The sequence below is a fragment of the Bradysia coprophila genome, assembly GCF_014529535.1.
Source record: "Bradysia coprophila strain Holo2 chromosome X unlocalized genomic scaffold, BU_Bcop_v1 contig_173, whole genome shotgun sequence".
NCBI classification, from domain to species: Eukaryota; Metazoa; Arthropoda; class Insecta; order Diptera; family Sciaridae; genus Bradysia; species Bradysia coprophila.
In genome coordinates this window covers 3,950,385-3,973,325 of record NW_023503302.1, presented here as the reverse complement: position 1 = coordinate 3,973,325, position 22,941 = coordinate 3,950,385, and the positions used below count along the sequence as shown (strand labels likewise).

General features: G+C 35.4%; 1 long non-coding RNA gene across 1 annotated transcript; it reads left to right on the top strand.

The window, feature by feature from the left end:
- The first annotated feature begins 4,242 nt into the window (after window positions 1-4,242).
- Window positions 4,243-15,698, top strand: LOC119068275. The gene is made up of 3 exons (XR_005086125.1): window positions 4,243-4,253; window positions 6,729-6,730; window positions 15,649-15,698. It is a non-coding gene; the product is annotated as an uncharacterized LOC119068275 (long non-coding RNA).
- Window positions 15,699-22,941: the final 7,243 nt, after the last annotated feature.

Sequence of the window (22,941 nt, the reverse complement as noted above, 5' to 3'; positions counted from 1 at the left end):
GCTGTACACAAACGCACCAAATCTCAAAGCTGGGCTGTAAACTTTGAACTTGACTTCCCCAAAGTTTACAGCCTTGCCAAATCTAAGGCACCTTAGCGAATTTCGTAAGTTCTGTGCAGCACTTCACTTAAGTTACGAATAACATACAAGAGCCAATTTGAATATGGAAAAGAGTATAAATCCTGCACATTTTGAATATTTTAAAGTGTCGAAACTTTGCGCTTACGTTGAATGGAAATGTTTACACCGAAATGTTAATATTTTCCAAGTACGAATAATCCATTCGATTTCATTGTTGTACTTAAAAGGGCAGTCGAGTAGCCCAGTTTTGTTATTAATATTTCGTATGGAAACAGGACCTGTTTGGGGTTATAAAGAAAATCGATGGAATAGGTAAACGTTTCGTTCGATTCATTTCTGTTTGGTGTTTTGTGTGTCGAAAATATAGCTGATATAGTGGATGAGAGTTCAATGTTTCAAGACACCACAATCTAGTTTCTCAAGTTACTATTTAATATTCCGCAATTAAATCTCTGAACAGGTCGGGTTCGGATTACAGGACCTGACATTTTTTTATTTCGACACCAAGCTCAGATTTATCAGGAACTTGACCTGTATGCATACCAAACCTGATGAGATAAATTTCGATACGTTCAGGTGCATTCTTGTTGAACCTTAAAGTCGGGTTCAGACTAAGATCTGTCAGACTAAGATCTGTTTAAGTTCTTGGAACTAAATGAGGTCAAACTGAACCTGAACGGAGTATCATCTGCAATCGATTTTGCCTACGAATACTTATGTCCATAAATGGACTATAGTCTGAAATACTAATTCCCATCATTTCAATATAACGAAAATATAAACGCGATACTAACGACTGACGGGAAATGAATTTATTTTCGCAACGCATGCGGGTCCTAATAATGCATGATCACAAAAGGTTTTTTTAATGTCAATAAAACAGCTGTGGTACGAACATGTAGAAAATATAATTCGTTGAGGAAAATTAAACAAAATTAAAGTTCCAGAAAAAAAAACAAAAAAAAATCCAGACGGTACTGCCGTTGCTAAATAATGGAAAAGCTGCTGTTCCAACAAATAAAAGTGAATGCATTTCATGGAGTCCACTTAAAATCTCACATCAGAAAAAAAATCTAATCGATTAACTTTACAAGTACTAACGACGGTTTTTCTATTCTCTAATTTTTGACGTATGAAATATATCAACTTTGCATCATCGGTCTTTTGCAAAATATCCAACTCTCAAACATGTTCAACAAAAAAATTGAAAAAAATAAAATTTTGTTCCCAATTGTTTTCCATTCTTCGATGTTTTGTTCTTCGTTAAGTGTCCACTTGAGAATTTATGATTCGCATTGGTATGTCGTTTTACTATTGCTTACATATTCACTGTTCATTCATACATTTTTGTTAAAAAGAAAGCAAACATATTGCATAAATACACACAGAGTAATGTACAATTTACAATAAAATATCACGTGTGGATTTGAATATATTTTAGGTATATATGGGTTGGATGTTAACGCACATTTACATGATGGCAAAATCATTATGTATATATTCTTATAGGTACACAACAAGAGAGGGTCGGAATTATTTGAAGGAGCTCCCATAAAATTTAACTAAAATCTGAAAGTATATCGACAGTTTCTTCACATCAAACGAATTTTTATTGTCGTTCTGATGATCCCTCCGTTAGGCATTGAGTGTAAATATGATGTGTGCCTTTTAACAGTTTTGTTTTCTATGTAACGAGACTATCGCCATGTCTGTAATACCGTGAAGACAGTTGCATTGGGTGTTGTCCATCAGCTTAAATATTATTCCATCAAAATATCATCGTCACTTGGATTACATGCTTTCACAGGCGGTAGGATGCTACGTGTTTAATTATTATCTCGAATCATTTTCTTCTCATTTTGTTCTACGTATTTCCACTAGCCGTACTTGCTCAAATCCACAATCTATTCCGTTGAATAGTGTTTTTGGCACAGAGATGCTGTAAAAAAAGGCAAAAAGCCAGATTTTTTGGTCTGCTCGAGCATCGCATATTCAGCTATCACTGTGTTTTTCTGGTCCGGAAGAGTCAGAAGATAATGTTCGTATTTTTTTCCGAATTTTCAAACACATTTTAGGGGTCCCGAGCAACGAATTCATTCATATGAAGAAATACGTTGGTTAGAAGAGATGAGATGTATAGTGCACATCTTTTTTACTGGTCTAACCAACGTATTTCGTCATATGAATGAATTCGTTGTTCGGGACCCCTAAAATGTGTTTAATAATTCGGAAAAAAAACGAACGTATTCTTGTGAGTCTACCGGACCAGAAAAACACAGTGATAGCTTAATATTTGATGCTCGAGTAGACCAAAAAATCTGCCTTGAATTTTCGTTCACCATAGCTTGAGGAGAAATGTGGTGGATAAAGTGTAGCAAAAGCAGTTTTCTGGTTTTGGTTATTCATGTATTCGAAGTAATCCGGGAAATTACGTATAAAAATACTGAAGTCTTAAAATCATTGAGAAAATCTCAAAAATCTTGAGTCATATCATCAATATGAGTCCATTATTATCAATAGTCCGTAGAAGAATCTACATGAAAAGATACCCGTCATTTTCAATACAACAGTAGAAGATTTTTCCAGATAGATTCAATTTCATGAGTGTTGAAAATTAGGCCCAAATGTCTTTACCCAAATCGACAAAAAATCACTTATCCTCGGGCGAATCACAGATCAATTGAAAACCGGGTTTTTAGAACATCGTCCTGAGAAAGCATTCGGGCGGCCAAAAAATTAATATGTGGAAATGTTTAGGGTAACGAGGGATTCAAGGTATTTCCAAAACAAATTGCATTGTTCCAGAGCTGTTTGATAATTTTTTGATAAAACTTATTACTTGGTACCTCCGGCGAACTGTCCATTTACATATAAACAAGGCATCAGAACAGTCGGAGCGTTTGCTGCGACTTAGCCCCGTACGACCCGTAATCCTATTTCGTCCGTAACCATAATACGTCCGTAGCCGTAATACGCCCGGAACCCTAATACGTCTACAACCCTCTAATGCGTCTGTTACCAAAATGCAAGTCAAGTTGGGAATTGTCAAATTTACTGAAAGTGTTCATTTTTAAAATTGCGCATAGCGCAATTACAAAAGCCCGTACGAAGTACCTCTCAAATAAAACCAACAATTTACGATATTATTTTAGAAACCCAAAATTTTTTGCCAACTTTCTATTATCTATCAAATGAAACAAAAACTAGCAAAATCGGATGAGATTTACTCGATTTATGTGCAAAAAACACTTAGGGCCGAGTAGCGGCCTTAGTCCAAGGGCCCAAATTTTAAACTTTTTTCGCCACATTCTTTTCGGTATTCAATTACCTTCCATAAAAAACTAAATCTAGCAAAATCGGATGAGATTTACTCGATTTATGTGCAAAAAACACTTAGGGCCGAGTAGCGGCCTTAGTCCAAGGGCCCAAATTTGAAACTTTTTTTGCCATCATTCTATTCGACATTCTATTATCTCTCAAATGAAACAAAATCTAGCAAAATCGGATGAGATTTACTCGATTTATGTGCAAAAAACACTTAGGGCCGAGTACCGGCCTTAGTCCAAGGGCTCAAATTTGAAACTTTTTTCGCCACGTTATTTTCGGTATTCAATTACCTTCCATAAAAAACTAAATCTAGCAAAATCGGATGAGATTTACTCGATTTATGTGCAAAAAACACTTAGGGCCGAGTAGCGGCCTTAGTCCAAGGGTCCAAATTTGAAACTTTTTTTGCCATCATTCTATTCGGCATTCAATTATCTCTCAAATAAAACAAAATCTAGCAAAATCGGATGAGATTTACTCGATTTATGTGCAAAAAACACTTAGGGCCGAGTAGCGGCCTTAGTCCAAGGGCCCAAATTTGAAACTTTTTTCGACACGTTCTTTTCGGTATTCAATTATCTCTCAAATAAAACAAAATCTAGCAAAATCGGATGAGATTTACTCGATTTATGTGGAAAAAACACTTAGGGCCGAGTAACGATCTTTGAGCCCTCCCAACAAGCTCGCGTTGCATCCTACACAAAAACAATGTTCAGCAACTTTGTTCTACTCGTCAATACCTTTCATTTGATATATCACAAGCAGCTATTGCGTGCGTATTTCGGTAGATATCGTCGAAAGACTGAAAAACACCTATAAGGCCCTAGCTCTATCTGTCGATACCAGTCGGGAAAAAAAAGAATTTTGAAAAAAGGTTGTGATTTGCTCAAGCTAGAGGGGTCACAGACGGACGGACGGACGGACATTTTTTTTATTGCGGATTCGTCATCTATGAACATAACCAAATGCTTTGCCCTTACTGTCTGCTTCCAATTCGACGTGTTACAAACGGCATATTAATCTTATAAGCCCCCAGTACTTCGTACGGGGCTAAAAACTTGATTTTACACACATTTCCATATTGGGGAATGGTTGTGACCTCTTGTGAAGCACAAATTACATCTTGAGTGACCATGTTTTGGCTGTAAACGAACCCAGTGCGCATCTCTGCTTTACAATAAACCTACATTCGTAGCAAGCAATTGAGTTTCTGTTCATTTTGTGAAGTCAAAGAAAGGAGGTTTTCCACCTACTACGAAGTAGGAGGAAAGCAACATTTTCAACACCAATGTTCGCTCGGTTTAGGACAATTTCGAGCTGAACATGTAATTTTGATTTAGTTTATTTCATTTCCATCGCTCCAGCCTGTTTGAAGACCAAAAGCAAGTTGAAAACACTGAAAAATATTGGTCTCCTGGAGCGACAGTTTACTTCGACTAACTTTGTGGCTTGCAACAGAAATTATCTTAGTTTTATTATATGTGGAACGAAAGAGGGTAAGTCCAGCTACAAAACCCTATAGAACTCCCTGATAAATTCTGTTGCAAGCCAGTAGGACTGTCCAAACATTGACCATATTTTGAGTCATAAGTCCAGAACGGGTGGCGGCCCATACCGATGATTATACTCTTTATGAAGGTCTGTCAAAGGCATTCCTACAAATTTTCAACTTTTAGAAACATGTCTATGTCTATCTTGAGCTATCAAAAAAAAACTGTTTTCACCATCCCTTGACATGCTATCAATTTTCACGTGTTCAACCAGAAAATGGGAAACTAACAGAAAAACTAAAAGCTGCCTATTTCTTAGAATTGAAAGACGATTCAAACGAGCTATAGCTTGCCTGGATTGCCGAACCATTGTATTTATTTTCACCAAAATTGGTTCGTGTTTTGGCTGTCAATTAGTCAATTAGTTTGTCAACATGATTCGGAAAAGTCAACGGCTGTTTGAAAAGCGAATGAAGCTTGAGCATTCTCTGCCAGAGAACGATGTTGATTCTGCTAATGAAGCAGACGATGGACTTTCAGATGAAAGTGATGACGATGAACAGTTCAGAGGAACACAATTTGATAGTGGGTCTGACGAAGACAGTGTAACAGAAAGTGAGAACGAAGACAATGAAAGCGTTGAACAAGTTTGGAGTCAGAGCACAGCTGAGATGGACGAAATTCAGACCTCGTTTGATGTTGCTGCTAGTGTCATTGGTGAATTTGGGGATAATGAGATCGATTACTTTAAAAAGATCTTTGATGTACCCATCATCAACAGAATTGTTGAAGAAACAAATCGGTACGCTGCACAAAAACAATCGAAAAATTGGAGTGATGTCACCGCCGATGAGCTCAAAGCCACAGTCGGAATGCACATATTGATGGGCATTCACAAGCTACCGAGCTTGAAATGCTACTGGTCTTCGGATGATATTTTGAGAGTTGATGAAATCGCCAAGGTCATGCCGCTGAATCCAGGTAAAATAAAGTTTTGTACCATTGGTCGATTACAAAGAAAATAATTGAGAACACACATTGCAATGATAACGAAAATATATTCGAGAGGAATCATCCGAAATACGAAAAATTCACACCCCCCCTGAACCAAAATAAAGTTTTACCGAAAATGCACCCAAAAATTGATTGCTGTTCTAAATAGAGGGACCCTAGGGGAGTTCAAAACGATGGTCCGTTAAGCTGGACCAGATGCTTCCCCATCCCATATATTTTTTTTCTTAGTTGTATGGGGTTGTGGTAGCATCTGGTCCAGCTTAACGGACCATCGTTTTGAACTCCCCTAGGGTCCCTCTATTGAGAACAGCAATAAATTTTTGGGTGCATTTTCATCAAAACTTTATTTTGGTTCAGGGGGACCGTGAATTGCACAAGTTGCGACCACTCATCGATATGCTGAACGCCAACCTCGGCCAAGTTTACAATCCATCATCATTTTACACAGTTGACGAGTCGATGATAGCCTTCAAAGGGCGGTGTGTCCTGAAACAATATATGCCAATGAAGCCGATTAAAAGAGGATACAAGGTATGGTGTCTAGCAGATTCCACAACTGGCTTCATAATCGCATTTATAATTTACACTGGTAAAGAAGAAGTCATTCTAAATTCGACATTGGGCGAACGGGTTGTTCTGAACTTTGCTGCTAATATTAGGCCGGGGTCGATTGTAGTGGTGGACAATTTTTTTTACAAGTTATTCACTGCTGGAGAAGTTACGTGAAAAAGACATTTTTGCGTGTGGAACCGTACGTTCGAACTCCAAAGGACTACCATTTATCAAAAAAGACAAAAAAACTGAAAATAGCATGAGTCGTGGAGAGTTTCAGTTCCAGGTCAAGAATAAAATTGCAGCTGTGAAATGGAAGGACAGCAAAGCTTTTAATTTTTTATCTTCGGCACATAGTCCACGACAAACAACGACCGTTCTTCGCCGATTGAGAAACGGAAAACGAATTGAAGTCCACTGTCCACAAGTTGTGACAGTTTACAATAAGGCTATGGGCGGTGTGGACAAATTTGATCAACTTCACGAGCGCTACGCAATTGGCAGAAAGTCCGTCAAATGGTGGCATCGAATTTTCTATTATTTGGTGGACCTAGCAATTGTTAACTCCTATGTGATGTGGAAAATGCAGGTAAATTCGGCAAAAGTGAAATCCGATCAATTGACTTACCGGCTAAAACTGGCGCGACAACTAATCAATGGATTTACGAGCAGAAAAAACCCTGGCCGACCACCAAGTTTGTTCCAAAAAATTGTTCCAAAGGAAGTCCGTCTGGTTGGAGTCGGTATACATCTGCCGACAGTCAACAAAAAGAACCGGAGATGCAAGTCTTGCAGTGCCAGAAAGAAAGAAAAACGCACACGTATCACTTGTACGAATTGTAAAGTTCCGCTATGTGCGGAATGTTTCGAGAAGTTTCACAAATAAATCTCTAATATAAACATCTGCTGTCGATTGTTTTGAATTAAATTTGGCACGGCATGACATTGTCATGGCCGAGCAAATTGAACTGAGGCGATTCCATACCGGTTCTTTTTACCACAACAACAAAACACGAAAGACTTTTTTACAGAGGATTTGTAACAATCAGAACAATGCAAAAAAGAATTTGAACAAATATGAACTGTCAGCCGTTTTCTATACCCACTAGATATATCTTAATAGCACACTGTTAAAATTAAATAGATCTGGGGTTTACACTAATATTTTATTAAAATTAATTTATATATACGAAAGGGTTAAACGGGTTAAACGATTGGATCGAGATCAACATCACATGTAAAACATGTGAACTAATAATGATGTATACGATGATTGTGATTGAGTATCTAGCCATATGAATGTAACCAAACTGTTTTCGAATAAATAATAGTTTCCGAACGGTCTTTTGTAATGGATTGACGATCATACTTTCAAAATGAGAAGACATCTAAATTTTGCCTTCTTCTGCTTCATTGCTGCAGCCGTTTACATTGCCGTAGATATTCAGGTAACGACACTTTTGAAGACCTTTCCTCTTAGGCGCTCTTTAATCGTATTAACCCCCGTTATCCTTTTTGTATAACAAATTTCATGAAAATATAGATCGAGAATGTACAGTAAACGACATCTTAAATGTCTCACTGTCAAATTTTTCTGAGAATTTTATTGTGTCATTGCAAATTCACAATGACATTCTCTGAAAAAAATGACAGTGAGACATTTGAGATATCGTTCACTGTAACCACTTTAAAACTTTATTTCGGAGTTCAACAATAATTGGCAGGTTGTATTTTGATAAAAAAAACTTTAGTGGATTACGAGCGGGCTTAGAGATTTTGTGTGGTTGCAACCAAAATTCAATCTCCAAACCATGTTTTAATGTTGTCCGATACATTCTACATGTGATTGCATTACTTATATATGAGTACTATTAAAAACAATTCAAATTTTACTTATAATATTGAGAAAGCATGATATGCTGTATCTGAAAAAAAAAATTGAAATAAAATTGTAGGCAGAGATTGCTATCTTCTACAGTTCCAAAGGCAAGAGCCAATTCGTTAAGACTGTCTACAGTGTACCGAGAGTCGATCTTTGCTATCATATGGACGGTGCATACACACGATTCGGTTATGCAAGCAGTATCACATCCTTGTCAGACCTTCCAGAACCGAAAAAAAAATGAATCGCTGTGTTCAATACAATACAATACAAGCCTGTAATTTCAATGCTAAAAAACAATAAACAAATCAAGGGGTTAAATTTGAAAATTCAAACAAGAGTGAAGTATGCGTCAGAACTGATTTCGGAGCAGAAATTCTCTTGAGTTTTTTTATTTTTTTATTTTTCCTCAAGCATAGCACTGCTTCTAGCATTAACATTGTATGAAGACTTCGTCTCGGATTGCCAATCTCACATCTTTTGTGATAAAAACCTTCATACAGCACTTGCTTGCATAAATAACACGTTAGAGTAAAGTAAACCATCAGGCAGGAGCAGAGGACCAAAATACATTCAAAGGAGGGGTATAAATCCCGTTAAAATAGTTTACGTATTCGTTTCATGCATTTGTACCAGTAAGCTTTTCGCACCAAAATCAAAGGCCGGTTAACTTTACACTGCCGTGATAAATAACTATCATGTGACATAATTCGTTTGTGTTCACGAAATTGTTGCAAAAAAAATACCACGTCCATTAGCGACGAATTACCAATTAATTTTTTTGTTTTTAGGGTCACTTCACATTCTACCATTATTATCTACGGAAGGGAGCGATCCCAAAGTTTCTGGAACCGGGATATTATAAATTAACATTTCTTTTTTATAGGAAAAATTCGGATGAAGCTCAATATCTTGCTCTGCATTTTAGATTGAGCGAGTGTTTGTGATTTGAAATTCTTCGAAAATGTAGCTGCATTTGTTTCCTCTGTTGAAATAAATTATTGTACCAAAACGTATGTTCGGTCTTTTCGTATCTTACTCCACATTATTGACAGGAAGTTGTAATACAAACAGCTAGGCATATGATATCGACAACGACGATAACAATAAGCTCTGGCCAGTGATGAGTAGTTTTTTAGTTATATGTGGAAATCTATTATAAATCGTTGAAGTAATAGCATTTTTTGTACAACGACATCGATTTTTATCAGCACCGGTCACGATAAGTCGTTAAGAAATTAATTTTTTTCCCGCACGATATATCGTTCGGGAAAACCTGACATTTCCGACTCCGACTTCACTATACCCAGCGAGCGATGTATTTCAATCACTATGCATCCTAGATTACGGTAGGCCAACCAGGAAAGTGGTAAAGGACAATCACACAAGAAGCTGACCCTCAAGTGGCGTACAGTCCGACTAACTTCAACATTTAGGTTCAGAGTACACATTCAAACGATCCCCTGAGAGATTCACCAGAGCCTTATAAGTCATCCGATCTCCTGAGAGATTCAGTATTTTCGATGATGATTGCTGAATTGTAAATGTTTAATTAACAATGCGATATATACAAACTGAATCAATGCTCCACGTCTTTAGGGTCTCTCTGTCTAATCCAAATTGTTGTTCCAGTTATTCTTCTACTAGTTCGTTTTTGGTTCTATCAGCATGATTCAGTTCGTCATGGATTACCATCATATACGGTGAATTTGACCTGGATTTCTTTTTGCCTTTTACGATCATCATCTTTACTTTGTCTCCTTCATAACTTTGCGTCATTCAATCACTGAACACATTGTATTTTGCCGGGAAAACCTGACATTTCATAACAAAAAAATCATGGCAAAATATGTCGTATTTCAGTTGTTCTGTGCACAAAAATTTTTGTATCAAACACTACGAGATACTTTACATAAAGGAAGTATCTAAAATGTTAAGCAAAGTAATAATTACATTCAACATGTAATCGGAGTAATTATGGGAATAAAGGTATCCAATCAATCACATGATCTATTGCTGAAAGCATGTCGTTTATACTGGATGCATTATCAGTTTATGATGAACTTTTACGTAAAGTATATATCGTGAGGAAATTAGTTATTTCACAGATTTGAGATGTTGTGTCGCAGAATCGGGACAGTATTTCATTTTGGTATTCCGATACAGTTGGCTGAGATTTGATTAAAACATCTAGTTTGGTAAAATATGTTTTTATAAATAAAAATGTTAAAATAATTCAAAAAAGTGTGGCCAGTAGCTGCTAAATTGTTCAAATTTATATGGCAGGTATGGGATCAATCGAAAGCTGAGAGCATTGGCTATAGTAAAAATTTGGGATGCTTACGTTAGTTTAGCATATCAAAAACTTGCATGAGGTGGTCTACTAGGTACGTTCTCAAAAATGGCTCGGTGATTTTTTGTTTTTGTTTTATACGCGTATAATCTACACTCACTTAATGCTGTTATTCCATGAAAAAAAGTTGAGGTTATCCGAACTTTTTATTAAAATTTGGTTCAGGCGAACCGTGGGAAGTGGACACACACACAAGTATCATTCAGGTACTATTTTTCAGTAAAGAGTTTTCCCATTTTTTCCGAATTTTCCGCACGAAGATTCACGAAGATTGTTTTAAAAAAAATGGTGGAAAATGAAAAGAATGAAAGTAGAACAATTTCTGAAAAATTGGGAGAATTACAGAATCCCACTGATATATCATAGGACCAAGGTCCATTCAATGTTTTCTTTTTGATTCATTGAAATTGATTTCTAGATCAACTGCGTCAGTGTTCTACAATGAGTGCAGTTACGACAGTACCATCTATAAACAGTGAACCATCGTCCTGTATAAAACGTCTCGCACATCCCAGCACCTTATTTATATGACATTCATTGCACGGTATATTTTAATACGAAAGTGTAATTCCTAATTCATAGTACTACGCAACGCATTTTCAATCAATTGTCGATGCAGCAGCAATCTCCACGATACGAAAATGAAAATCCTTAATAATAAACAAACCGAATAATCATCCTGGAATCGAAATGAAAATGTTTCAATAAACAGAAGATTAGTCTGTCTCTAATCACCGGTTAATTTAATACCACCCAGCTTAACCTGAGTGCACGTGTGTTGCACGTGATATTTAGCATTCAAAACGATAAAGCTAAAATTCTACAATCTGATTGTTTGCGTTATTAAAACGAAAATTGATCATTATTCTCGTTTAGTGTTGTTGTATGATGCGATGCATACATGTACCAATGTATCCGTACCTATTGTATCCGAGTTTTGTGTTATTTGTTTTTTCCGATTTATTTCTCATTTTGAATTTCTATATTAGATTTTTTTTTTCCTTCGAATAAGACGAGGGGTCACACAGAGGACTTGTTTTTCCACTTTATAATATACTGCGGGCGGAACACTGAGGACACATAAATTATATATCAATCAATGTGAGGAGCTGCACAACCAGTGTGATAGTCGTATACGGTGTAGTTGTTGTTGTTGTTATTTAATATTTTTTTATTATGATTTTTAAGGGAGCCCTTGTTCAGGTTTCGCACGTACGTGACTTAACAATTGAAGCATTGTGAACTATTGTTTTACATTAAATCACAATGTAAGTAACATCCTATAAACATGTACAGCAATATTCATGATTCTTCAAGTGCATGCTCTTATTTATACATTAAGTTTGTCCTAGATATATACATGTATATTGTACATCGACGAAATACAACAAAAAAAACCCTATCCATGAGGGGGATGTTATTTTGCTTTATATCAAATGATAATGTATGAGACATGGCATCCCTTATTTTGTAGATTTTTTTTATCCTTCGTCAACGAGATAAAGCACGAGACAACACAAAAAAATGCCACCAGCAGAATAAAGAAAATTTCACATGGAAATTGTTTTTTTTTGTGTGAGTTCGCGTTGTTCTATTTATTGTGCTAAATATGATCAAATTAATGAGACAAAATAGTTTCGCTACCTTTTACTTGGTATTAGACCAGGAACTATTTTGTTTTGTGATGAAAGATTATTTGTTCGTTAATTGCATACTCATCTTATGGCAAAACAAATTGAAATTGAAGTTCATTCAAGTTACAAGAATATATCTGGTAGCTATTTGCACCCAGGTGCAAATAGTCGCCTGGGTAAAATGACATTAGTTAGGTTTATTGGCTCCACGAAAATAATTTACAATAAAATTACAGATCATCGAATACAATTAGAGTTCTCTTTTGCCTGCGACGACAGTGAAATTTTTCTCATTCGATCCATTAGGTAATTGTTTCTTTCATGAATTTGAAACACAACTTTGAAATACCATAAACGCATGAGCAATAATTTGAGATCGGTCGGAGTAACCAGCTGGGAGATATTGGCTGCAGATAGGTCCAATTGGAGAATCATGTTGGAGAAGGCCAAAACCCTCAATGGGTTATAGTGCCGGTAAAGTAAGTAAGTAAGTATTAGCAATAATACTTGCACTCGTACCTGGGTGCAAATAGCATTTACAGCAATACTGCGACTATCGGTGTGCCTTTATCTTAAGCCATAAATAGTACAGTAGCATATTAGGTTTATAAGGTGATATTACTGAGGCCTGGTAGTTATGACAACAGAGTAATGGTTTGTTCATTTCATAAAGATTGATTCCCGTCATTTAAATAAACTGCGATTGTGATAAACTGTAAGACTTATTCAGGTTCTTTTGAACTTCTGAAGCAACGTTTCTTCAAATAAAATAGGTTCCGAACAACTGGTTATTTGGATAATTGGTGGATTGTACGAATTTTCAGTATCTCAAATTCACTTAATTTCTCATCCAGCAAATATACGACATTGCATAAAGTAATAATGTCATCGGTACTTGGTCATAATGTCAACAACAAAGCCTTCAACATGAAAACAACCATCAATATCATCGGTTTTATTGGTTCTATCTGGAAACACTGCTTCAGTCATGGGTTTTAAAATGGTCACAAGTCCGAAGTGTTTTTAAACATCTTCACAAAATTGACATGAACCTTATTTTATTGCTTTTCAGCTGAATTTCGTTCATAATGCAAGTCCAAAAGTCCCTTAAACAATCTCATATTATACGAATTCAATGACAGTCTCAACAGCATTATTTGTTACATAAATGTGTCATATATATTACATAAGATTCACCCTCCACACACAATCTCTTTTTACCTTGGAATTAAATGAGAATTTGTAAAATGTTATAAGCTGATGTATATATATATATATATATATATATATATGTTACGTCTCTCGCTCTCTCTTCATGAGTTGATATTATATAGACCGATATAGCCGAACAGGATTCCTTAATATCCCACTGTACACTTTGAAAACTTTGATTTAATTTTATAATTTTTGATTTCTCAAGCGACTTTGTTTGAGTTGAAACTAAATTGAAAAGTAATTTCGATGTAAATAAGATCAAATACACACTCTATGCCTCCCCCACTCTCTCTCTCTCTCTCTCTCTCTCTCTCTCACACCCGAACAAACTCTACCAACAAACTTCCGATCCGTCCATTATGGTAAAATTTTTGTGTTGAATATTCCTTTAGTGATTTTATGCGGTCAGTTTAACATGTCAGTAGCAGAAAGACCGGAAAAATTCTACTCGAAAATATGCATCAGAAAAAAAGTTCTCCATTTGCCTTATAGAACTGAATCGAATAACAGGACACCGTTGGGTAACATAACATACAATCTGCCATTCGACGAATATGCCGACAAACTTGGATTGGGTTTTGTTGGGTTAGTAAAAATGCTGCCGTAAATATAGTTTTACGAACGTTGAAAGAAACAAGAAAACTATTTAACTCTCAGCTCATGGTTATGGAAACGTACACCGACATCCTACAACCTACCACAAAAAAAAATACACCACCGAACAACGGAAAAGAAAAGCCATTTAGTATCAAAACAATTTGCCCCCAATTTCATTATCTATGGACTGTATCTGCAAGCGACAGCTATACTAACCGCCTCTACTAATGCGTGAAAAGTCTTTTAGATGTTTTGTGGTTGGAATGTTTTATATATGGACACCCCCTAATATTTCACAACTTTTGTTTGACCGTCGCTTCGTAGAGATAAAAATCAATTTTATGGAAAATTAAATTACCATTTATATTGATATGTTTTGTTAACTGTGTGTTTATATGGTGTCAGGATATTGTTAGAAAATTGAATGGAATTTTCACGAACTTTTATACACACAACACACTCACACACAATATGGAATTTTCAATGTGGACACATTTTCGTCGATGCTTTAATACGCTGCTGTATTCTCTTCGAGAAAGGAGCACAACTAACTTATTATTGCAATATGGGCATATCGATGCTTGTATGTTTAAGGGATTTATCGAAATTTTCAATTTGACTTAGCACAGCAACTATGACTTTCCCTATGGTATTTGTGTGCTTTCTTACAGACAATTATTTGCATAGCAAAAGAGAAAATGTATCAGACGTGTTTGAATTTTTCTAAGCGCGCCACCAACAGGGTATCTAATTTCTTTCTGAAACGCACATACCATACGATCATATTTTAATCACATGATTTAAGAAAATTCTGTTTCTTTCAATGAATTTTTATATATTGCAATTTGGTCAATCAAATGTAATATGGGTGATGGTGAATGTGTAGAATATTGTTCTTTCTACCTCGCTACTATTTTGGACACATAAAAATCCCACTTTCGTATCGAAGCTGTTCTTCTGGTTTCTCTGATTTCCGATCATTTGCCATTTAAAGTAGCATACGAAATGAAGAGGAACAGCAGTAACAGTTTATTATACAAAAATTGGATTTTTTACGTTGGCATAGCTTTCCCTTTTTCAAATTTTACAACAACTTCAGACACTATAACGTATGCCGAAGTATTGTCTCGCCTAAGCTACCAACACTACCCTCGAAAAACGTTAATAGCGAATAGTAGGAAGAAAAAATTTGGTTTGAAAGCTGCGTTTGATGATAGATTTATACTTTCAGTTTTGTATGCTGTTTGCAAAAAAATCGACAAGAGCAATTTGCAATGTTGAATTTTTTGATCTAATTTTTCCTCCTTGTTGGATTCTTCGAGTCGAGCAGTTTATTACCCATATGTTTAATATTTTCATAATTTCTCTGCTTTGTAAAGGTTAAGGAACCCTTACAGGTTCATCGATGTGAAGGTTTTCCTCTTTTTCAACTACTCACATCTAAGTGTTGTTGAGTCTCAAACTGAAGTAGAAACTATCTTGCCCCGTAAATGGATGACCTAGGATATAACATAGGGTAGATTGGTAAACACGAAGAACGAAAATTCGGAAATATATCACACACCCAAAGACAACAATTTTTAATCACAACACAAAAAAATCGAAGGAAAATTAAAAGGTACCTTCAAAAAGGAAGGGTACATACATTCTTTCCGCACAAACGTTCTTTGCGTGTACCAATCTATCGATGGTTTTTCGTATTGTGGTCGATGAATTTTTCTTATGGAAATTTGTCTCTCAAATTTCTCAGCCCACGAGTCTCAGGCGACGATCTGCACACCCCAGAAACGGAATCTGGTACAATGAGAACTGCAAAAGAGATGCACGATTTTGTGAGAGAATTTCAAACGTTTACTCTCTCAAAATCTTGCATCTCTTGTGTTCTGAGTTTGTATGCATTGTAAGGCAGAGAAGTCCTACAGTTCTTACCAGAGTTCTTACTCTCGATTGACCTTTCTTTTCCAGTGAAAGTGATTTCCTAATGTCATTTGTGAACATCACCTCGTTAATTGAAAAATTCATATTTAACGATGTGTTATTAGTACCTTTTAAAATGATTTCTTAGAGCTCTTTGTACCATTGAATCATAAAGATCAACACAATAATAAATCATGTCCGGAGCGATAGCGGAGGACTTGACGCAGTCTAACTTCCAAAAAAAGAACGAAGAAAATTTTTTGAGACGCGGCAACTATATATAGGCGAGAATTTAAGTTTCTTTCCTTTGACCTGTATCACCACAAATCCTATTCTATCTTATTCGCGCTTCAAATACGAGCAAAACGAGCTATCACTCGACTATCTAACTTTAAAATTGCCGGAGATACATCGTTTTCAAGTTGGTCATTTTGATAGAAAATGCACCAAATTAACGTTTTCCAAACAATCAAAATCTTTCAACTTACTCTGTATGTTTCTATCTGTCTATCTGTCTATCTGTCTATCTGTCTATCTGACAATCTGTCTATCTATCGACGGTCGATCTCGGAAACTAGTCAGCCAATCTCCATGAAATTTTGCAGGAACCTCGGGGTGGGCATAAAAATGAAAATGTGATACGCCACTACCCCAGGAAAAACCAGAATTTTGTTTTATTGGCCTCGAAGTGGTTTCTGAGTGTGGTTTTCGAGGGTCGGGAACGCGTTTTCAGCTGTAGCTCAGCTGTATTGAAACCTGCAGGGGCGTGTGACCCATCAAATGAAAGGTATTTGCCACACGAATCGAACAAAAAAATAATTAGAAAAATTGGTGCAGATTTGGTTGAGCTAGAGTGGTCAGAGTGACCAAATTTTGAGCTACTCGAGCGTAGGATGAAAGGACTAATATTTTTTGGCTTATGAGAGATAGAGATTTACTTTCTTTGGCAAAGTCTCAGAGTTTTACGAGTAGAACACATTGGCATATGTGAAAAATGTCGAAAGTTGGAAATGGGTGGGTCAATTATGTTTTTAGAGGTATTTCTTGAATGGTGGCAGATAGAGAGTTACTTTCTTCGGCAAAGTCTCAGAGTTTTACGAGTAGAAAAGAAGGGCATTTGCGAAAAATGTCGAAAGTTGGAAATGGGTGGGTCAATTGGGATTTTGGAGATATTTCTTGAATGGTGGCAGATAGAGAATTACTTTCTTCGTCAAATTTTCGAATTTCGTCAAATTTTCGATTTTCGTTAAATTTCGTCAAATTTCGTCAAATTTTCGAATTTCGTCAAATTTTTTAATTTTCGTCGAATTTTCGAATTTCGTCAAATTTTCGATTTTCGTCAAATTTTCGAATTTCGTCAAATTTTCGAATTTCGTCAAATTTCGTCAAATTTTCTAATTTCGTCAAATTTTCGATTTTCGTAAAATTTTTGAATTAAAACTGTAAACTGTTATAAAAAGCAGTGTTGATTACACTTCTAAAACGACTGATATCCCAACAAAAATCTCTTCGAGAAAAGTGTGACGCAGTCTTTGAAATACAATTTCTAAAATGAATGATATCGCTAGAGTTGACGCTTTCAGCTTCGTTACGCAAAAATTAAATTTTACACCCAATTTTAGTTCAAACAAGCTGGCTTAGTTTCTCTCATTATCTGCCAAATAATTTTTACCAAAAAAAAATTTGACTGGAAATAACCAAAATTTTACCAAAAAAATCTGCGTCGCATGCGGCAGATAAATTTTCTTGCTGATCTGTTCCTGAACATTTGCCACTTTGCGACGTAGATTTTTTTGGTAAAATTTTGGTTGTTTCCAGTCAAATTTTTTTTTGGTAAAAATTATTTGGCAGATAATGAGAAAAACTAAGCCAGCTTGTTTGAACTAAAATTGGGTGTAAAATTTAATTTTTGCGTAACGAAGCTGAAAGCGTCAACTCTAGCGATATCATTCATTTTAGAAATTGTATTTCAAAGACTGCGTCACACTTTTCTCGAAGAGATTTTTGTTGGGATAATATTAAAAAAAAAAAAAGTTTAACAAAAACTGTCTGTATAAATCCAGGAAAAAAGGTATCCAAACAAACGCATACACTCACATACAAACACTTTTGGTTCAATTCAATAAATAATAATTTGTATAATGCCGTTGATTAAATAAAAATAATGCATATACGAGTATGACAACTTGAAGGTTTTAAATAAAACAAACAAAAACCGATCATCATCGTTTATTCATCTTATGGCCATTAAAAACGGCCACACAATGTTATTTTAGTACTCAGAATCTTACTCTTCTTCTTCTACTCTTTTTTTTCTTCTTCTTTCTTTCTGTTTCTTGTTATTATTAATAAAAAAATATTTCGATATATAGGTCTCCTGTATTGTGTATCGGCCTTTTACATGACTCGTAAATTTAAAATGTTAAATATAAAATAAGGCACAAAGAACAGAAATTCCAATTTTAATTTGTTCAAATCAAGAATCAATACACACAGATTTTCACATTGCAATTTTAGAGCAGAAAATCAATGGTCCTGATTTTAATGTGCGGATATTATACTTCATAATATGAATGGATATGCTATTACAGACTTTAATCGACACCCTCATGATTGCTTTTTCTTTTTAGCCCCGTACGAAGTACAAAGGGGCTTATAGGTTTACGATGCCGTGTGTAATTGATGGAATTCGAAGCAGACGGTAAGGGCAAAGTGTTTGCCTATGTTCATAGATGACGAATCTGCAATAAAAATTTTGTCTGTCCGTCTGTCCGTCTGTCACGTCGATATCTTGAGTAAATCAAATCCGATTTCAAAAATTTTTTTTTTCCCTGAAAGATAGTCGAAATAGTGAGGCTAAGTTCGAAGATGGGCATATTCGGGTCGGCCCTTCGTGAGTTAGGGCCACCTAAGTGATTTAAGGTCTTTTGGTGATATTTATGGCAAAATAAACGATGGAAATGTAAATGACACGGCAAATGATAGGTATTGTCAATACCAATCCAGGAAAAAAAGTTTTTTAAAATCGGGTAAGTGGGCCGTGAGTTAGGGCCTTAGAAGTGAAATGCTACTAGGGCCCTATGTGTATTTTACATAGAACTCGAGTAAATTTCATTCGTTTTTCGTAATTTTTGTTTGATTTGGAAGGTAATCGAATGCCGAATAGAATGTTGTTGAAAAAAAATTAAATTTGGGTCCTTGGCCTAAGGCCGCTACTAGGGCCCTATGTGTATTTCACATATAACTCGAGTATATTTCATCCGTTTTTCGTAATTTTTGTTTCATTTGGAAGGTAATCAAAGGCCGAATAGAATGTTGTTGAAAAAAAAATTAAATTTGGGTCCTTGGACTAAGGCCACTACTAGGGCCCTATGTGTATTTTACATATAACTCGAGCAAATTTCATCCGTTTTTCGTAATTTTTGTTTTATTTGGGAGGTAATCAAAGGCCGAATAGAATGTAGTTGAAAAAAAAAATAAATTTGGGTCCTCGGACTGAGGCCGATACTAGGGCCCTATGTGTATTTTACATATAACTCGAGCAAATTTCATTCGTTTTTCGTAATTTTTGTTTCATTTGGAAGGTAATCAAAGGCCGAATAGAATATTGTTGAAAAAAAATTAAATTTAGGTCCTTGGACTAAGGCCACTACTAGGGCCCTATGTGTTTTTTACATATAACTCGAGCAAATTTCATCCGTTTTTCGTAATTTTTGTTTCATTTGGAAGGTAATCAAAGGCCGAATAGAATGTAGTTGAAAAAAAATTTAAATTTGGGTCCTCGGACTGAGGCCGATACTAGGCCCTTCAAAAAAATAAAATTTTAGGGCGATTTGAAATTTTTGTTTCATTTGAAAGGAACGTCGTACGGGGCTTCGTAATTGCGCTATGCGCAATTTGTAAGATGTACATATTACATAATAATTTTACTTTAACTACATTAACCGGCGCAATAGGCTTACGATCAAAGTAGGGTGACAGACGCACTAGGGTCACGAACGCAATAGATATACGGGTTTGTACGGGGCTCCGTCGCAGCAAACGCTCCGACTGTTCTGATGGCTCGTTTTTTATCAACAAGCCGAGGAAGTATTTTACCAAGAAGAAAACACTCAACCGTTTTCAGAGTTAAACAATGTATTTGATTGTTTGGTGGTCTTGCTCGTAACTAATTCGAATTTATGGGAGCTTGTTTGCCCACCACGAACTTTTTATTAGTTGGCAGTAAAAATTGCTACAAATAAACATTTTCGTGGTTTAATGACATGCTTTGCTTATCGGTAGGCGCCACAATTTTATTTCAGTACTGCATTGTTTGTGCTCTATTTTCTCGTGAAATGACTTCACTCTGGTCAATATCCATGAAATGTCATAGCAGTGAAGTTTGTTCACGAAAAAATAGATCGCTGACAGTTGTAATTTTTTGAGGGAATGTAGAATTTTACAACAAAACAATCTATTACATTCGAGCCTTAATTTCCGAACAGCTTTTGCCTATAGATGCGTCACAAAATTTTTGAAGTTGGTTCACAAAAAATAGAGCGCTGACATTAGTATATTGTAATTGAGCTCAAATATCTATGCGATAAGCTCAGCTCATTTAACTATTCATAGTTTTTGTGAAAAAATTCTTATTTTTTTAGCATTTTTTGGAATCTCCAAGAAATAAAGTTCCCAAAGATAAGTCCTATCTGAAGGCTAGTGTGCAAAATTATCGTGCAACTTTATTCTCAAATTTTTGTGAGTTTTCGCGAATTGTTATAGTGAGAATCGTCAAAATATGTTCAAGTCAGTCCACGATTTATCTCTTGGTTATTCAAGGTGTCCGCCAATTTTAAAACGAAAAATTGAGCAATTGAGTAAGCTCTAATAGTTATTTATGCAACTCGAGATCATAATGTTCGAAAACATCTAAAGCCAAGATATTGTGCCTTTAAGTCTCTTTAAGTATGTTGTGTAATCGACGTGGAAACAATTATATTTATAATTTCAAAAGGATTGCAAATACGCTAATAGGCAACTCCTACGATGTAAAAGTTAATTTAATGCAATATGCCAAAATGCCATTCTAAAATCGTTTTCTATACAGCCGCATGTGAGCATCAATCAAATTCAATGTAATTTCCCTTTCGCCTTTTTTGTATACTTCGAATTATGAACACACTCATTCCCCTTCGTATGCAGTACATAATACACAATTAATATTGACTTTGATCTGATATTTAACCCATACTTTTTCCTCTTGACCGCTTCTATCAATTATTTCAAAACCGAAAAAAAGTCGAAAGAAAAAAAAAGTTGTAATCCCCTATGGCCATTTCGACAAGGAAATAAAAAGAAAAGGAAAATTATCGAACATATTATAGACAGTTGGATGAATAAGGTGGGACCAATAATTCTATTCCATCCGAAAATGTTGTTATATACGTGCGATTTATGCGGATATGCGGAAAGTGAAATAAAAACGGAAGCTATATGCATTCGTATAAATATGAAAAAAATGCACATGAGCAATAAGGACCACCAATGAATATATTCACGGCAGGATCACAGTTATTTGAGACATTATCGGGGTAACGTTGATCATGAACAAGACAAGGCATTGGGGGGTCATAATTGTCATCGATTGATTCCTACTTCTCAAGAGTTTTCGATGAGAATTGAAATTATATTTTTTTCTGATTTTTTTTTAATTCACTTCTCTCGAACATAAATTTCCAATAGATCGATTTCCGTGTGAATGTAATTTTCTTACATAATTTAAAATTGATGACGAGAGCTACGTACTGTGGGCCATTTATTCTTGTTGCATCTTGTTGGAAAATAAGTTACTGTTTGACTTCTTCATTGAAGACATTAATAACACTTATTGAACATCAATACGATTGATAAAATGTGTGTTAATAGGAGACTATCACACGTATATTTAAACTTGTACGTTGGTAATGAATGGAAGAATGGGAAGGTTTTGTAAACGAAACAAACCGACAATTTTGTTTCTAATGACTTCGACCGATTTTATGAAGTTGATGCTTAAAGATCTAATGTTTTTCTAGTGGTAATAACTATGGCTAATAGCCACGATCCCCATCATTCTACTTCTCAAAATACCTGGGTCAATTTGAGTATTCAAAGATCTGCAAAATCCTTCTGTCTTCTTCTGACTATCACAGACGGCAATCATATCCTAAAATATCTACTAAGTTCATACAATCTAAGTATTTTCAAGAGATTGACTTCAATTGTTTTACTTCATTTCTTTGAACACAGTGCCATAGCTATAAGATTTTGCTCCCTAGGTACCAGTTTATATGTAAATGCCTATCAGAATTATTTCAGGCACGGGTACTGGCTAAATTTTTATAAATTCAAGTTGATAAAATGGAGTTTTTATTGCTAAAGTACTTAAAAAACTTTACTCAACAAAGTAGTATAGAGTATGACTTTCTTCATGGAAACCGAAACTTGCCATTCCATCAGAAAATGCATCGGAAAATTTTAAGATTTCAGTAGGATTCCAACATTTTCACAATGAGGAAAATGGACGGTTTATGCTCTTGCTGTAACACTCTCAGTGCTCTTAAGGTGTAATTTACCATAATATTATGCAGTTTACAGACGAACACTCATGGGCTATGACCAAGGTAAAATCTAAACAATTCTCTTTCATTCGAGCATGTCATGTCATATTATCATGGACTCGACACACAAAATTATCTTAATTTTTGTTCATTTTTTTTCGTCCATGTCTTTTCCAAATTATTTATTTGTTTAATACTCTAAATTCTCACACACAAAACAAATGGTGTGTATCATCATCAAACTCTGCCCATTTTTTTAAAATAATTTTGTTAACAAACACACAATTTTTATGAATGC